This window comes from Furipterus horrens, unplaced genomic scaffold (assembly GCF_987537825.1).
Source record: "Furipterus horrens unplaced genomic scaffold, mFurHor1.1.pri manual_scaffold_5, whole genome shotgun sequence".
Taxonomy (NCBI): domain Eukaryota; kingdom Metazoa; phylum Chordata; class Mammalia; order Chiroptera; family Furipteridae; genus Furipterus; species Furipterus horrens.
In genome coordinates, this window is record NW_028327175.1 from 42,322,488 (window position 1) to 42,341,608 (window position 19,121).

Here is a 19,121-nt window from a genome sequence, read left to right on the forward strand (position 1 = left end):
TCTTGTCACTCCTACATTCAGAAATCTTCAGTAATTTCCCACTGCCTGCTAAAAACTCCATACTTGTGGTATTGGATTTTAAGACTTTCCTAGATATTGTTCCAACTTACCTTTCCAACCTTATTTTTCACAAGTTTCATTTATATGGTCTCTCCCAGTGGTTAAAACACTTAAAGAGCTGAAGCAAGGAAGGGGAAGATGGCTGGCCCTGGACCAAACCCTGCCCTGCCTTCCCTGCCCCCACCCTGCCTCCATCCTAGCAGGTATAAGCCAATTTTGACCAGAAATTCACTTCTGCTGGGGAGTGAAAGTTCCTTGGAAAGTTCTTCTGTGTCCCAATATAGGAAAAAGAGCAAATTGAAGGTCCTAAAGGATGAGAGGTGCCATTGATGGTGCTGCTCCTGGGTCCCTAAAGCCCAGAATCAGCACCATGGTATGCTAACCCTTGCACATTGTGTCACCTCATTTCACCTTCGGCTTTATTTTGATAAGTCTAGGGGACCCTCAGATTCCCTGCTGAGTGTCCTGGTTTGGGGAGGCAGAATGACGTCTGTCCTTCGGATGCTCTGTGGCTTTTTCCCTTTTTCCTACCTTGTAACTTCTTTGTTACCAATATGCCCTTCCTTCCCTCTTCGCCATTTTTGTTGTCTGTTCTTTTATTCAGAATTCTCAGGTGAATTTTATTAATTTGGCATGGGGACAGATGCTGAAAGTTATCCAGAATTTTGTTTTTTAATGTTGTGGTTACTTCCCTTTCTTCTTCCTCCTACACAAATGGGGTTCTCTGTGTAGATTCCATTAACTTTGGTACCAAACCACTTGTGAAATCAAGAAAATGAAGTAGATTTTCTTACAATTTTTTTTAAACAGACTGACAGGTTCTGGAGAGGAAGGTGGGGAACGGGATGAAAGATGGTGAAGGGATTAATAAGCGAACATTTACTCACAGCCCACAGACAGGGACAACAGTATGGGGATGGGCTTGGGGTGTGGAGAGGGAGGGGCTGGGTGGAGGCGGAGAAAGGAAGAAAAAGCAGGATCGACTATAACAGCATAAACGATACAAATAAAACTTAAAAAATACGTATGACATGGAAATATGTAAGCTAAATTGTTGAAAATAGGGAAATATCTATGCCTTTAAATGCATATACATCTTATGTAATCCAAGGTATACACATATCTATAATATGTAAGTGCATAGAAAAAGACATGGAATGATACATACTAATGTGTTAATCATTTTGCCTATAGGAATGAGAGCTGATTGTCAGGGGTTAAAGAAGGGAAGAAAAGGGGGCTTATTTCCATACTGTTTACTATTTTATACACATTCATACAATCATTATTATTCATGTGTTTTAAAATTTTCAAGAAGTCATAAAATGTTACTGACTAGAGTTATGTTTAAAAAAAAATTTTTTTAAAGGGTACTTTAAAGCTCAACCCCAAAATGACTTCCATGAGATGCTTCCCGATCTCCCAGAAGACCAAATGTCATTTTCCTTGGAACTTGCTACTGACCCCCTAATACTTTTTTCTTGTAACTTTTTTTTTTTAATGTTTTATGTTTCTTGTACATTGAAACTATGTGAGAATTGGGTACCAATCTGATTCAACTTTGGATGCTCCACAGTGTTTTGGAAATGGATGTTCAGTGAATGTTAGGCAAAGGCATAACCTTTTTTCCTCACCACTTTGAATGATCCCTAACATGAAGAATGGTGACGGAGCAGTGAAAACAAGTTGAGACTTGGCATTCAATTTATGAAGTCAGAAAAAAAAGTAGGCTCAAAAAGGACATTACCGGAGCTATAAATAGCTCCAGAGAAACTCAGTGACAGATGACAGAGGATTTGTATGTGCGCTTACAAGGTGCTAAGGGTAAAAAGTTAGGGTTCCTAAGAAGGAAAGCGAAGTTTATAAAGTTTGCTTCTTAGCAACACAGTCAGGCACCATCAGGGCTTACTCTATGCCTTCGCTCAGGCTGCTATAAAAAAATGTCAAATGTCATCATAGACTGTGTGGCTTCAACAACATTTATTTCTCACAGTTCTGGAGTCTAGGAATCCAAAAATCAAGTCTCCAGAAGATTTAGTGTCTGGTGGGGGTTTTCATCCTGCTCCATAAATGTCTGGCTCCTCACTGTGTCCTCACATGGTAGACCCCCAATGGGGATCTCTGGGGCCTCTTTTATAGGATGATAGAGGGACACTAATTCCATTCACCAGGGCTCCACCCTCATGGCCTAATCACTACCCAAGGCTCCCCCTCCAGATACCATCACCCTGGAGAAAAGATTTCAACATATGAATTTTGGAGGAACACAGACTTCGGTCCACAACACTGGGTTGGCACTGGCTTTGAAAGTAACCCCACATTAGACATGTGACAAGTTGTGCTGACGACAGCCCTGCTCTGCCTGTCAGTGGTGCCTCTTGAAGCCGTGGAAACTGGGGATCTTAACAAAAACCTTCCTCACGGTGTCCCTCAGGAAAAGTTGAAGATAAAAGTGATCAGGTTAGTGCCATTTAAAAATAACCTCTATCCGGCACCCCCAAATTAGTTTCTTATTCAAAGCAGTGTTCCAGTCAGTCCTTATTTGCTTAAATGAGCCCTTAAAGAGTACAGAATGAGCGTGAGGAAGAGAAATATGGCCTCCCTGTCTCTCCATTTCAGAAAATATTGTGAATACAGGCCAACGTCTTAATTTTTTGCAGCCATCCTCTTTTTTAATTACTTTTCTCTGCACTTTATTTAGGTTTAAGAATGAATCTTCTGAAGACTCCTCATTTTAAAATTGTTTCCTATTAAATCTGCTTAGGTATCATGATGCTAGCGCTCTGGAAGTAGTCGGACAATAAACAAGTACAATAAATATGTGCTTTTAAAAAATGTTATTTCCAAGATTCTTAGCTTCTAAATGCAATGACAAGGAGGAACCCCCGGGACCTTTCTGTTATGGGCACTGAATACAAGCTGCAGCCACGCTAACGGGAATTGTCCTACTCTCCTGACTTGACAGTGCTCTATTTACTCACAGGTGTACTCACTTTAAACCCAACCTGGGAAAATTTAGACTTGCCAGATAGAGAAGCTGGCAGAGTAATTACTGCCAAAGCAAAGGATCCTCTGCCACATAAATAGCTAAAATAACAAGCTGCTTTGAGACATTGTAATGTTTGAAAACGTTTATTTCCCAGAACTCTGAGTTCACTGGAAATGTGAACATATATTGTCTTCATTTGTTCTAGCACTGACCTCGATAACTTCTGAAGCCGGTTAGACGCAGAACTAACAACCAAGTGGTCTGTGTGTTGTCGTGTGTGGCTCAGGAGTCCAGAATGAGAGAACCAAAGAAGAAAATAACTGTCTAGCACTGATTTGCTGTGAACCTCAAAAAAGTCATCTTTATTTTTCTCACAGGCAATTTTGTTAAACAGCTGACTCCACGTAAAGTAGTTTGGGTTTCTGCAAAGAAAGAAATTACAATTAGGTTTGACAGATAACATTATTATATGTTGGGGAAATCAGATCATGAGAGAATATTGAAGCTTAAATGGTCCTTAACATTCTCTTAATCAATCCAAATCCTTCATACTGTAGATGCAAAAAGCATGGCAGGCTTCTTTGTTTTGTCGGCCCCACATTTCTTCTCCTCTTCTTGGGTGACCCTTAAATATGGGTCCACTTCCAATGAAGAGTTGCAAAGGGGGATTGCTTCATTAGTACAGGCTTTCCCAGGCAACTCCTCTGAAGCCTCTCAACTTGGGCCACATTAGCTACATGCAATTTTTCCCTGTGTGGCAGGTACTAGGAAAAAGGGATGTTCCACAATTATTATTGTCATCAAATAAAGGAGGTTTGGTCGTCGTCGTCGGCAGCCGTCTGTCTCGAGAGACGATGGTGTAGCTTCTTAAGAGTCTATCTGCACCGCCGAGAATGGCTGTGCAGTCCGACTCGGGAGTGACATGGTATCTGTCTCCTCCCGTGTTGAATCGACATCTTGCGATGACACTGAAGCTACAGAGCCTGGGCAGGGTAATATGGAGGGTCTGCTGTTGCCCATGCAGCAGACCCCCCCTCTCTTCGCAGCTGAAGGGTCCAAGGGAAAGACGGAGTCGATACAGCTTGGCTTCAGGTGCGCCGCAGGAGTTGCCGGTGTTGACTACAACGTCAAACCGCCTTAGGGACTCCGGCTCCGGATTTTCTGTCGGGGTTTACTCCCTTAGCCTTTCCCCTGAAGAGGTATGCCGCAAGGCAGCGGAGGTTTTTTTTTTGGAGTCAGAGTTTTCCTTCTCTGATGTGCCCTGACTGGAAGATCGAACCAGCGACACTTAGCTCGCAGGCCGACGCTCAATCCACTGAGCTAAACCAGCCAGGAGGTTTGGTATTATTATTATTATTATTATTATTATTATTATTATTATTATTATTATTATTATTATCTGGTTTGTTTTATTTGTTTTACTTTGGCCCAAGGTGAGGTAGAACAGAAAATGAAATTAGAAATTACATAGCAAAATTATTCATTGATAGGTATACAAATTTAAATGCAGCTTTGAGTTATAATTTGCCTGCATAATGTCTAAACCACACAGTTTTTCCTTCTATCTGTAGTGCATTCTAAAACATAAAAGACAAAACTGTCTCTGGGTCTAGCTCTAGCTCTCTACTCTGTCTTATACTCTGATCTATGAGGATGTAGAATTTGCTGCAGTGGCATGTTATAGAGACATGTTCTGTCTTGGAAATAAATAAAATACTTTTGTTAAAGATAGATAGAGAGATTAGCGGTGGATAAATCTCACTACATTTGGAATCTGGGTTGCCATCATGTGAGTGTTTCAGGAGTTTCAAGGATTAATCACCAATTACAGAATTATTTGGGAATTAAAGAACTCATCAAGTCCAGAAGAAAAACAAAAACAAAAACAAAAAAACATGGCCTTTAAGAACTTTCTCTCCACCCTACTCCAAATATATATATATACTTGGCAGAGAAGAATGAATGACCATGACTTTCAATTTTTAATGACTTCTATCTTTTTCACTTCTTTTGGGGAAAAGAAGGCCTTTCACTTATCTTTTGCCTAGATGATATCTCATAAATTCCTATCCATAGGTACATATTTATAATTATACAACTCTAAAAGAAAGCTATAAACTATCACATTTCAGTTCCTAGAAACATAATAAATGGCATTGTTAAGAGTAATTCCTTGCCCACTTCAGATTATTATTATTATTATTATCTTCAGACACAGAATATATTGTAGTTAAGAATCTGTGGGTTGGATTCAAGCAGACAGAATTTTACATCCTAGTTCAACTGCTTACTAGATTTCTGAATTTAAGAATATTGCTTAGACTTTCAAAACCACTGTTGTTTTTCTCTTTTAAAAATCAAGTATTATGTGTTGTACATAATTGTATGTGCTATCCTTTTTTAAAAATTTTACCCATCCTTGCACCACTTTGGCAACCATCAGTTTGTTTTCTATATATATGGTTCTATTTCTATTTCGTTTTGTTTATTAACTTTTCTTGTTTTTTTAGATTCCACATATAAGTGAAATTATATGGTATTTGTCTTCCTCTGTCTGACTTATTTCACTTGGCATAATGACCTCTAGATTCATCCAAATGGCAGATTTCATTCTTTTTTATCGATGAGTAGTATTCCATTGTATAAATGTACCACATCGTCTTTGAACCAGAGGTTTATTTGTAGAATGGAAATAATAATATCTAATAAGTTTGCTGTGGAAATGATACACACACAGTACTTAGTATAATATCAGACATAAAGTAATTAATCCACAAACTACTGTTTCAAAAATAGATCGGTGGGAGGTGCCGTCTTTTCACCTGTTGCCCTTATGGATGCAGTATTGAGAAATTGTTTACTGATGCTGTTCTTCTCCACCCTCCTTACTGAAATATGGACAAACATTAAACTATAAAGTATGAGACTTATAATGTAAAAGTCATACTATGAAAAACTTATCCAAAATAAATGAAAATGAAAGCATGAATAGAAGTAACAACAATATTTACAAGTCTTTACTGCAGAAAGAAAGCTTCCAACTTATTCACTCTTCTATAACAAGGCTGTAGCCTGAATATTTATCATCTTCTCTATTTTACAGATAAAAAAACATGACTCATATAGGTTGAGTAATTTTTGGCTAAAACCATACAGCTTATATGTGACAGGGCCAGAACTCATGTTCAGATCTCTGATTTCAAGTCCCTGGGGGTAGTTACCGGTATAACTGAGGCCCAAGACATCCATGCAAGACTGGAAAAACTTCCAAGTGACTAACCATTTTGGCTGCATTATGGGCCTCTCTCCTATTTGTGGATTTTGCTTTCTCATCAAGAATTATTAAAGAAAGTTATTCAAGAAAGCCTCTTCACAAAGCTTAAAATTTTTCTGGTTATGTGACAGTTGATAAAATATACAAGGCTTTGTTTTGAATGTATCTCAAAATAGCTGTGGTATAGTGCAAGGTATTTGTATGGTAAAGTCTCATTTAAATACATGTCCAGAACTCTGCAAGAACATGGATCGTGTCTTACTAATCTTTGCACAGAGGCTGGTGCACAGGAAGGACCCAGCTGGGGTTGAACACAGTTATCATCACCACTTCAAGTCCACTTTTGCTGCAATGAATAGACTAGATACCAGCTCTCATGAGAAAACATATCACGTGGCAATATTTCATTTTTAATTCTGAATTTGAGCCACTGACCTGGGCAATGAGACAACAGAACCCTCCAGCCTCTGTATCTCCCATTCAATTCTTTTTGTTTCCTTTGCAGGAAGAGCTGTTTTTATAGATGCCCACGCCTGAGCCAGATCTATAGGCCTTGTTTGCCTCGATAGGGAAAATAATTTTAAAATCAGGACATGACATCACCTTATACTTTGAGTCATTGGAATAACAGTGTTGACTTAAACCCTTGCCCTTGAGAAGACTGGCACTGACCGGCAGAGTGGTGAGTGGCCTCGCGCCAGCTTGGAAAGGAGCTGCACTAAGTTGAAATCTCTGCACTGTCACATAGCAGTGGTTGAATTTATTGATCAGTTACCATGTTGATCAGTTTCCACCCATTTAATTTTCAATGTAGGGTTCCCATTGTTACTCTCCTTTTCCAGCTGAGGAACCTGGAACAGAGAGGTAAGATGGTATGACCAAGATCACAGAGAGTAAGGAGCAGATCTGAGGTGAAATAAAGCAGTTGGACTTCACAGCAGCTTGTATTCTTGGCTAAACTATTGATACATGACCTTGGGCCAGTGACAAACCCTCTAAAAACCTCCGTTTCTTCATCAGGAAAAGTGGATGAACAACTCCTCCCTTAGATTGTTTAGACATTGCAAAAATACATGAAAAACACCTGACACTTAGTAGGTGTTTAAGATATGTCAGTTCTCTCCTTCCCCTCACACAACCTGAAAATGAGGAGCGTCACTTCTTAAGCAATCCTGGAGAAATACAAAGCTAAAATTATTCCAAGTCACGCCAGAGCCAATGACAATAAAGCTGATTTGTTCAAACGTATTATTTTGTTTCAATAAAAGACATGTCTCCGGTTTCCTCAGCAGACCCACAGAGCCAACCTAAACTGAAAGCACATGCTGTGATTGCAAACCCATTACTGAAACACGACAGACACTTCGAGAACCAGGAAATACCTTCTCAAAATTACTTGCTTCTTAGCCAAAGCAGACATGGTTCAACAATACAGCAGTGCAGCTGTGGCCTTCAGGGCGCACAGTGGGGCTTCATGCTTCTGGAGTGAATGGAAACACTGGGCCTTGCTTGCCAGCTGGCACCAGCTCTCCAGAGACAAGATATGAGTGGCCTTGCCTTCCAAGTTGAGAGCAATTGCTGGCAGTACACCGTGAGCATGTCGAGTTAAGGGAATATTTTTTTAAAGGCCCATCACTGTTTTTCTTTCTTTAAATGGTAGCCACCGAAAAGTTATGCAAACACTTCAGCTGTGGAATATTTAATCTGACATTTGGCATGACTCCCTTGTTGATCCAAGATATGAAGTATGCAGTATATGCCTCATAGTTGTTTCATTGCTTACTCTAAAAAGATAAACCAGATACAACAATTTAACTTTCCTCCTCCTTAATTTTAACTGGGTCCCTACCTGGATCCATTCTTGATTCCCAAGTAATGGGATGACAATTGTGAGTCACAGGGCCATAAAATGAATAGCTCACTTAACAGGGGAGCAGGGCGGGGTAGGGGGCGGATTTAATCCTTTTGGAGGTGCAGAGCTGATGAAAGTTTTAGGAGCCCCTGTGGTTTGGTTTTCTCAAGCATCTGGCAGTTCTCCTTGGGTCTGGGTTTCATGCACTCTCGTGAAAACATTGCCAGAACTGTCCTCTCATCTTCTTTGCCAAGACGATGTTAGCAAGAGGAGACCAAACATCTTGCTGGAGTCTTCCACCCATTCACACTGGACATGCCACCTGGCTGCATGTGCTCTTCCTTTCTTTCAAGTGAAGTTTGCTCACCCTGCTCCTCCTCCTTTAACTATTTCCCTGACAAATGTGTTTTCCTAAGAGGGGACCTCCCAGTGGGTTCTCTTTGAGTATCAGTCATGTGATTTCTCATCCTCGACAGGTAGAGTACATTGCCACTTCTCAAAAAACACACCAATACTAGAAAGCTGAGTTAGTGGGCAATGCCCATTTCTTACCATGTGGAGAAAAGAATGCAGTACTGGCCAAAATTCCAAAGAGAAGCAGAACCTTTCCAAATGTTTCTTCACTGAAGAGTTAGACTAGTAGCTTAATGTAAATAGATTTAGTTCCTAAAGTCCCATCCTTTCTGCACATGGGCCAGGAAGGCTAAAATGCACTAGAAATTATGGTAAAATGCAGACTATTTCTTCATCCTCCTCCTTCAGTGCTCATTGTTGTACTGACCTTGATTTACACATCAGGTCTCTTGGCTCCAGGTAGTGGCATAGTTCTGCTTCATAGAAATACTGAAAGAGTGCTCGTCCTTTAAAAATCGGCAGATGGTAGAGAGAAGAGCATCACATGGGTGTGGTAAGAACGGAATAGAACAAAAACAACAAAAAGCACCCCTAAAACTGCTCAAGTAAACTTGAGACAGACAAATCTGAACATTTCCTTAGCTCTGATTCAAGTTTCTGGGTCTCATTCCAAATAAAAATATTTCTTTGTTTCTAATGGAAAATATAAAGGACACAAAGGTGAACATTAAAAGTCATGTCCCAGTTTGTTCTTTTATGGTTTTTGAGCTTGAGAGATTCAGTTAGGTGAGAAATAAGATTCTCAACCTCATAAAACTTCATCCAACAGATGAAATGTGCTTTAGATCAGGGAAATGCTATTAAGAATGGGCCTTTCTAGCAGGCATAAAACAGTTATATTTCCTGTTATTAATATGTATTTAAAATACCTACATATAAACATGATTAATGCCAGTTTTTCAGAGACAGTGGGATAACAGGTAACTTTTACTTTTTCTTTATTATTCCACACCTCTCTATCTCTCTTTTACAGCTTCTGACATCGTATATTTGTTTCTTATATAAGTGAAAAAAAAAAAATGGAAGCGAAAGATGAATTCTTTCTCCAAGGATCTCATAGTGCATCTTTGCAGTCCTAAATAAGATCTTTCTGACTGCCCTCATGGGAATGAGGTGCCTTGTTCAAGAATCTTCTGTGCAAAGTTTCCCACAGCTCTTCTACCACAGGGCAAAATTCTCAAGCTCTTTACCCACTTTTTCAAGCCTTATCTGTGTAAGAAAGAATTACTACCATGTCCTCATAATGAACCAGTTATAACTAAAATTGGAGATACACTGAATTCCATAGGCCAAGATTATTTAATAGAAATTGCTTCCCAAAGTTTTCTCGAAGTGTGTTCAGTTGTGAAGTGCCTTCAAGGAAGATGGCAGGGCATTTCTCAGTAAATAATTGTCAAGCTGTGTAGGGCATTGCAAGTTCCCTTAGGTTTCTTGAACTGTAATCTACTGTGGTATTAACTCATTAGGATTTAGTATGGCAGAATAGTGATATCTTATATGCTGACCCTAATGGATGGGGACCAGTTTCTGGAACACTGTTGAGAGGGAGTGGGGGGGAGTGGGTTGCGCGGTAATGATCAGACATGATGAGTAATATCTGCCATGTGTCTAAGGCACTGATACTGATAGCACAATTAGTTTTACATTATCAAGGCTATTCTAGTATTTGACTTAATGAGTTTCTAGTGATCTGTGTGGTCATCAAAGTATCTTTTCCACAATATTTAGTTGGACAATATCTAAGCATATCCTAGGGGAAGCGAAACTATTTCTCTCTCCCTGACTACTTGACTGCTTTTGTTCATGTCCAGGAGCCTCAGGGTCACTGTGTTAGGATTTCATGAGCTGTGCTGGAGGCTGTGATGTCTCAGTTAAAGTCTTAGTGCACATTGTACCCTTCCTTTAGAAAACCAGAATTGAGAGTCCTCAGTTCACAATTGATCTTAAAAGAAAGTGAAAGGGGCAGAAACAAGAGGTTTATAGATCACAAGAATGCTACTTTTAATAACTTTCCTTTATATTTGCATTTTCTCCATCTCTGTAACACTCTACCACATCAAAGGAAGTTTTAAAACAGGATGATTGTATGAGAGCAGTGTTCAAATATATACACCATCTTTTGCCATTAGAGTTCAAAAGCTTTCTTATTTATGTATAGAGTGTGGCATATTCACTATTTGGAATGGAAACCTTAGAGAAATGAACTAAAATTATATTCCTATGGAAAAATACTTTTATTTTGCCATATTGCTACAACAGAAATTTTATTGGCAAAGTAAGTCGCAATATTACTCCCAGCAGAAAAATTCAGCATATGTGAAAAGGAGTGTAATTGCCTCGTTCAAACTCAAAAGAGGAAAAGAAAAGGGTGAGAAAATTGCAAAGTGTGTTTCCATAACCATAGTTAAGCTCTGTATGTATTAAACCCAACTTGCGAAAAAGTCACATTTATTAAACAGATGAAGAGAGAAATGAATTGTCTCATGGTATTACACCCTATAAGGGTTAGGTCCATACATGATTCATTAAAAGAAAAACAAAAATAAGAGCCAGAACTTTAAATACTGAAAATACAAAGATTTAGCGAAAGATGGAGGTGAACGTAATTTTAACAGTCCTTTCTACTAACCATCAAAACCAACTGGACCATTGCAAATAGGAAAAAATATGTAAGAAAATCATACCAACACTTAATCTTTATAATAGTGTCAAGATAGCACTATAAAATTTCTGACATTTCTATCAGAAAAAAAAAAAAAGATCTTTGAATCAAAGCGAAAATTCCGTGAGCTACCATACAATTGAGAGAATAATGGGGCAGTATGGATTGTGACAAGTAGGAAGAAAACATTATGGAAAACTCCTCTAAAGATCCCTTAGTTTGAAAGGACAAAGACTGAAAGAGCTGGTAGCCCCGGGGGAAATCACTGCTATCAGAACCCATCTCTGTGTTGCATTTAGATGTCATTGATTCCTTGAATCTTCCCCCACCCCCTTGCCCCAGTATCTTTGTCCCAGAGGGTGATTAACAATGCTAATATGGAAAAGCAGTATCTAGAATGTGGATCTTTGAAGAGATGGGACTCAACTCGGAGTTATTTCTGCTACTACATATGACAGGTATAAGCTCATGGTAATATGGTAATATCTGAAGGAGAGAAGCTGGTGGTGAAGAAAAAAATATATGGCTCTTTATTAACAGAAAGATCATAATGGAACTTTTTTTATGTTGAATTTGTACAGTATGGCTGAATAAAATACAGTATTCTCCCAAGTCTGTGGAACTGCACCTTGGTGAAATAGTTTCAAAACTATATAGGAAAAGCTTACAATCATAAAATTCTTTAATTATTATAGCTCATAATCTTCAGCTATCTCCTGCACCAAAGGTTGCTGAATGACCGTAAATGGCTGACCAGATTACATTAGCATGCTCAGCTAAGTATTCGGCCTAAATTCAAAGAGGAGACAGGGAACATACCCAAGTACATGAAGAAATGCAAGAAGAATCCATTTATGTTATTTATTGCTTGTTCGATTATTTTAAAATGATGTTTAAAAACAGCCATATTCTTCTTTTTAACTGGAAAGTAAAAGGGAAAATGTGACTTGTGAAAAAATAATCTAATAAAAATGGGAAAAAATTCCTACATTTCAAAATAGAGTATGGTTTTTGAAAATATGTATTCTGGGAAACTGCCAAAAAAAGTAGGTAAGAAATTTTTAAAGAGAAAGTAGAGCCCTGGCTAGTGTGGCTCTGTGGATTGAGTGCTGGCCTGAGAACCGGGGGGTTGCTGGTTTGATTCCTGGTCTGCGGGGCATATCCCTGGGTTGTGGGCCAGGTTCCCAGTTGCGGGTGCTCGGGAGGCAACCACACATTGATGTCTCTCTCTCTCTCTCTCTCTCTCTCTCTCTCTTTCTCCCTCCCTTCCCCTCTCTCTAAAAATAAATAAAAATAAAAAATAGTAGAAAAAGAGAGAAACAGGAACTTGAACAAAAAGGAGATAAAAGATGAAATGATAAGTAAATAAACTGAAACTGAAAAGTGTCAGCCTAGCTGCAAAAACAGTATTATTTTAAAAAGTTAAATGGTATTGTAAGTCAAAAGATACCATATTGAAAAAACCATGACAACTAACTGTGATAATCAGGATCCTAAATTGGATCTTAAAACAGAATTAATGAAAGAACTGATGAAATCTGTAGTTTAGTTAATAGTATTGTAGCAATGTTAATGTCTTGACTTTCATAAGATGTTAACATTAGAAAAAGATGAATAAGGTAATATGGAAATGCTGTACTATTTTTAAAACTATTCTATAAGTCTAAAATTATCTCAAATAGATTTTTCAAAATCAGACTTTATTATGTTGTAGAGACATCAATAGCTTTTGAATTTTTCTACTATAATTGGTTAATCAGGTTTCTTCCATACTTTTGAGTCAATATGTGTAAAATACTCTTCTAGAAAACATAAAATTTCAAAATTGGCCCAAGAATAAATAGACAATCTCAGTAGATCAATAGCTATTGAAAAGTTTGCAATCATAGCAAAAATAGTTTTCTCAGAGTAAACACCCACTTTCCCAGACAGATTTTTTAGGCAACTTTCACCAAAACTTAAAGACACAGATAATCCATACATTATAAATACTTGTTAAGAGAATAAAAATAAAGAAAAAATACCCAACTCATTTTGTAAGGTTAGTATAACCTTGACACAAAAATCATATGAAAACAGTATCCTGGTAAGTAAAAGCATCTAGTCCAATCACTCTCATGACGGTAGATGTAAAATACTAAAAATATCAGCCAATTGAATCTAGTCTGTGCATATGAGTACCTGAATGTGGTGGTTTAATGCTCATCTATGAGGATCTATTTACTAAAGTACCAGAATATTTCTAAGAGGAACAAGGACACACTTAATGGTCTCTTATGTTAATACTAAAGCCATCCTTCAAAGCAATACTCTGCCTCATATAATAAGAGTCTTCAAAATCTTGGATTGTACTTTTCCAACATTCTCTCTACCCAAGGGTTTCTAATCAAAAGGGAGAGTTAAGGATAAAAGAAAAAATTATAAATATAATTTGTCTACTTCTAACATAACCACTTAGAGAAAAGATGTAAAAAAAGAGGCATTTAGCACCTTGGCCAAAAGGTGGGAGGTCACGATGTGATCACCTTCAGCAGAAGGGAAGAGTGTGAATCGGGTCTTTCCAGTTGATCCTTTGCCAGAGAACACATCAGCACTTTGAGGTGATGACTGCACTTCATGGTTTAACTTCACATTTCATTAAATTACATAATGTAATTCAGTATGACTGAGGTGATGAGACCTAATGTGTTGGCTTTGTACACATTAATAGATGCAAATCGCTGACAACCACAATTCATCTATGGAGTGATAACCCATCGTCCTAGCTAGGGCCTGCCTGACTGACTGTGAAACTGTTTTTTGTTCTCCTTTAAATTCTGAGATGCTCATTTTATTTCTTCAGACACATCATAAATTTCCAAGTCTATATTTGCTCTGACAATTTATAATCATAAGGCTAGCCAACTATTCTTCCATATTCAGTCATATTTTTTCCTTTTAGCTTTATCAAATAGCTTGGTAGTTAAGAACATAATCTTGAAGAAACTACCATCAAGGTTCAAATTTCAACCTTGTCATTTTTAGCTGTGTGACCTTGGATGAGTCAATTCCTTCCTGGGTAAGCATTCTTTTCCTCAGCTATAAAATTTTGTCACTGGATTAAATAAATTAATTTATGTAAAGTACTTAGAACAATATCTGGAATTTGGTATGTGCTTAATAAATATTAGCTCTTATTAAATGGTAATTCTTTTTTTTTTTTTTTTTTAGACAATACTAGGTCATATCAATTTACCCCATTTAAGAACAACACGTTTTAGGCCTATGATTTCCATTTAATACCAACAAAAACAATCTGTGTAGAAGGCCCTAAGGCAACCACATAGCATAATATGTAAATGCACAAATATACTTTAAAACGTAAGCCGTTCCATAGTATTTGCAAGGTAGAGCTTTACAATAATTAAGGAGTCTTCCTCATTCTAGCTAACTTAATACTCCTTTGCGTGTATAGCCAGTGCAAATGTAAAGGCACAACTTAGTGTTGATGCTAAAGTATATAACACAGACCCTCAGAATTTTTATTTGAAAACATTAAGATAACATAGTGTCATGTTTGTATTTTATTACTGAATGAGACATCAGATAATTTCTAAATTTCCATGAAACATCACACTGATAACATCTATGTGTGGCCAGGACACACTGTTCCCTGAACTTAAAAGGTAAAAGACCCTTGCTGCCCTATTTCAAAAAAATTATGTATATGTATGTACACAGACAAGCCCACATCATACACAAGACACTTTCCATAATCCAAGGGAAGGTCATTCCTTTTAGCAAAGTTTCCCATTACAATATTTTATTGCAGTTATTTATAAAGGACATTTATTTACTACTGGTCTAGGCCAATCTTGATCCAAAAAGACAATTTAAAATAGATAATTTTTTCCTTCAAGATAAAGACAGTACAATTTAGAAAGTCCTTCTCTTGAGATTGCACAGTGAAAGGTATTATTTAGTTAAATATAAAAGCTTGTGGCTTTTAAGGAAATTATTTAAATCTACAACCTATCCAAAAACAAAAACAAAAACCAACCAGTGCCTTGGCTAGAACACAATTCAAAATCTTTCAAGCCCAATCACAGTGCTCTTTGCTGTTTTATTACCCATCCCTGAGAGTAAAGATTTTATAATTTTTAATTTATAACTAGGTAAATAAATTTATGTTGATGAAAATGATGCTTAAGAATTTTTAAAAAATATGAAACAAGCCCTATTTCATTTTAGTAAAAATAAATAAATAAATAAATGTTCTTTACAAAGACCACTATTCATAACAATTTTAAATATTTGTATCTCAATCAATTTTAATCCTCTTTTTACTGGGTAATTTTTATTTTTGCCATTCACATATCACTCATTTCCTCAGAGCTTATTATTTTATAATTTTTGTTAAAAAGAGCATTTAATTGGTAATAGAGCAAATATATATATACAGTAGTCCCTCTCTATATCATGGTTCACTTATCATGGCCTCACTGTATCGCGGGATTTTTAAAAATATTATATTTAATTATTTATCACAGATTTTTTGCTATATCATGGGATTTTTCAGTACTGTATATGTATGTTGTTAAAGTTACATAGGTTTAGTTTAAGAGTGTAGAATAAATGTAAGTTTCTTACTTCGCGGGGTGGTCTAGAACGTAATACCCGCGACAAGTGAGGGAGTACTGTAAAACCTAGAGGAATACTGAAGTGAGGTCTGTATTTCCCTGTGGTAAAAGTGTCTTACTGAAATAATCTGAATGTCATCCAAGAAAGCAAAAAATACCTAAGAAAGAAAGGACACACATTGTAAATGTCTTCCTCATTGTCTTTGGTTTAGCCTTCGTGGCCAAAATCTTCTGAAAAGTTGTTTAATTTTAACAAGTCGTGTTCATTGACTGTGGGTTTTGCGGTAGAGAGTGACCAGAACATATCCAACATGGAAACAACTGGCTCCAAGAGTTTATCCCCAGAGACACCCACCCATGTAATTTCAATGGCACCAGGGTCACCGGGAGAGCAGGGTGTCAACAGATCATCTACTAAGGTGTTAGGATCAGTTCGTGAAGGTCCTTGAACCTTTTTAAAATGAGTGGCTGACTGTCCTTTTCTAACAGGCTGCATAAGTGCGTTGGCGCAAATGATGCTTACGTCTGCCCCTGAGTAACCCTCAGTTTTCTTCCCGAGCTCTCAGAAGTCTGCTTCTGTCAGACTGTTCTGAGTGGTCCCCAAGTGCAGCTTAAACATTGTGGCTTGAGCATGGGCCTCTGGCAGAGGAATATAAATTCGTTTCTCAAATCTTCGCCTAATAGCAGAATCCAGAACCCAGGGTATATTTGTAGCTTCCAGAACCCAAATCCCATCATTGTCCACACCAACCCCTTGCATCTGAACTAGGAACTCCAATTTAATTCTATGTGCAGCCTCACCTTCATTTTTACTTCTTGAACCACACAGAGAGTCGATTTCATCAATGAAGATAACAGAAGGTTTATTATCTCTGGCAAGTTGGAATAAGTTCTTAACTAGCTTTTTTTCACTTTTTCCTAGCCACTTAGCAACAAAGTGGGAGGAATGAATTGAAAAGAATTCGAGTAGTTTGCTTCTGTGGCTGCAGCTTTGGCTAAATAGGACTTTCCTGTTCCAGGGGGCCAAATAAGAGGATTCCTCTCCAAGGTGTTCTCTTGCCTGTGAAAAGATGAGGAAATTTAATGGGCAATATTGTTACAGAAACAGGGGAGTCCAAAAACAAACCCCAGAGTTTGCGGCTGGGAGATAGGGAGCAGGAAGCAGCTTTCAGGATGCCCTTGCATGCCTGGAGCTAGTGGTTGGATACATTGTTGCAAAGATCCGCTTTACTTCTAAGACTCAGGAAGATGGGAGGGATCTTGGACTGTGGGCTGGTATGGAAGAAGCAGACAGAGCCGACGTAGGGTTCTGTGAATGGTCAGAACTGTTTGCAACACCCACTGCGTCTGAGGACGCAGTGAGGGAGGGAGAGGAGGCAGGGAGGAAGAGAGAAGCAGCTGCGGACATATTTTGGGCTGGCTCTGGCTCTAGGAGGCTCTCTCTCTCAGGCTCTCTCTGGCCCTCACGCCCTCACTCTCTGCCTCTTGTGGGCTCCCTCCATCTGGCTTGGAGAAGGGGTCTCCAGGCGGCTTTAAGAAGAGGCTCTTGCAAGGCTGCTTTGAGAAGGAGAGGAGATCCATGCGGTTTGCAGGAAGAAGGCAGTTTACAAGGAGGCTGAGAATCCAGGTGGTCCTGCATTGAGAGCTGGAGGGCACAGAAAGGACCTCCCCAATCAGAACTGAGTGATTGACAGCTACTGGTAAAGCTGAACTGTGCCTAGGAAGTAGGGAAACGGTGTTTCTGACTTTCCTAAGACTGGCCAGGTCTGGGAGGGGGAGGCAGAACTATGTGTAAATAAACAGTTCTTTTTCTTTTCACCAAACTCTGATATTCAGAGTTATAATTCCGGCGGCAGGCAATCGGGCCCCTAACTGAACAGCCCGTGGGTTCTGTTTCAATTGAAGCAGCCCAAGGGCTCTGTTACAATATCACAGCCTCTTTAAGTGCTGCTTTGGCTCCTTCAAGACCAGCGACATCGCTCCATTTCACATTAGGCCACTCCATAATAATGACACCTTGAAGTTGATTCTTTAGTTTCTTTGTTTCAGGATCATCAGATTCTTCTTCCCCATCACTGTCATTCCCCTTCTCTTCAGCTGGACTCGGTTGCCCCCCTTTCACTGGCCTCTGTGTTTTTTTGTCTTTATTTTTCAGGTACTCCTCTAGTTTTTCTGCTCTATCAAGATATTCTGTACACTTCGCCCTTACTCTTTGCTTGACTTTCTCACCCTGTGCTTCATATTTAACTACGTGGAGAATATACAGCACAGCATTTTGGTAGAGTTGCAGGGCTTCCTCATAGTTCCCAGCTTTGTCTTCCTGGGCTGCTTTGCTAGCAATATCTATTGCTTTCTGGAGGTTGGACAAGGTGGATGCCATGGCGGAGACCTGAGGAGGTTCCCCAGGGAGGAACAAGGGTACAGAACCAACTGTGGCGACATGGAGTCACGCCTAGGGTAGCCCCAAACGTGTGCAGGCTGGTGGCTCTAGAAACTCTAGCAGCAGCCTCCCTTCCCGAACATGTTCCAAACCTACATGGAGCGCCAAAGCCCTCCCCACAAAACTTCCGCTAAATAGTAATTCTTTGGGTAGCTGTCTCTGGGACAATCCTATTTAGGGATTTGGTCCCCTCAACAAATATGAGCTCATTTCCTAAATACATGGGAAAAAGTAGGCCTTAATTATAAGCCGACTGATGTGTCGGTTATAATATTGGAGCTTAAATGTAGCTTCTAATGTTATTTTTTGTTAGAGTATAAAAATAGAAATTCTTAAAGCGTAATTTTTTAAAAATTCATGGATGACTTATGTGTCAACCGCTGAGTTTGTGGATTGTTGACCTGAATGGCGCCACTTTGGTTGGGCTTGCTGAGACCTGCCTGCCTGTCGGTGGAATTGCTGCTCCTTCCTGGATTGGACACAATAGGGCCTTAATTCTTTGGGGCCAAACGGCTGACAGAAGATCTCCACCCACCACTTAAGCAACATCAGCTGCCTCAAGCCAGTCTCAGGAGTGCAAGGCTCTGTTGGGTGAAAATTTCGCCATGTAGAAAAAAAAAGAAAGAAAAAAACCTCTGGGAACCAAAAACTAGTATTTTGTTGAACTGGTATATCATATGTATTTGTTCAGATACATATTAAATATTTTAGTACCAGACACTGTTAGATTTTAAGTTCAATCATGGACAGTGATAGTTTTTCAAAGATACATAAGAGGTCCTGAACTAAAGAGAAGTTTTATTTATTTATT

At 38.6% G+C, this 19,121-nt stretch overlaps 1 pseudogene; it reads right to left on the bottom strand.

Moving 5' to 3' along the window:
* Nucleotides 1-16,078: 16,078 nt before the first annotated feature.
* LOC150008459 (vacuolar protein sorting-associated protein 4B-like) lies at nt 16,079-18,250 on the bottom strand (annotated as a pseudogene).
* Nucleotides 18,251-19,121: the final 871 nt, after the last annotated feature.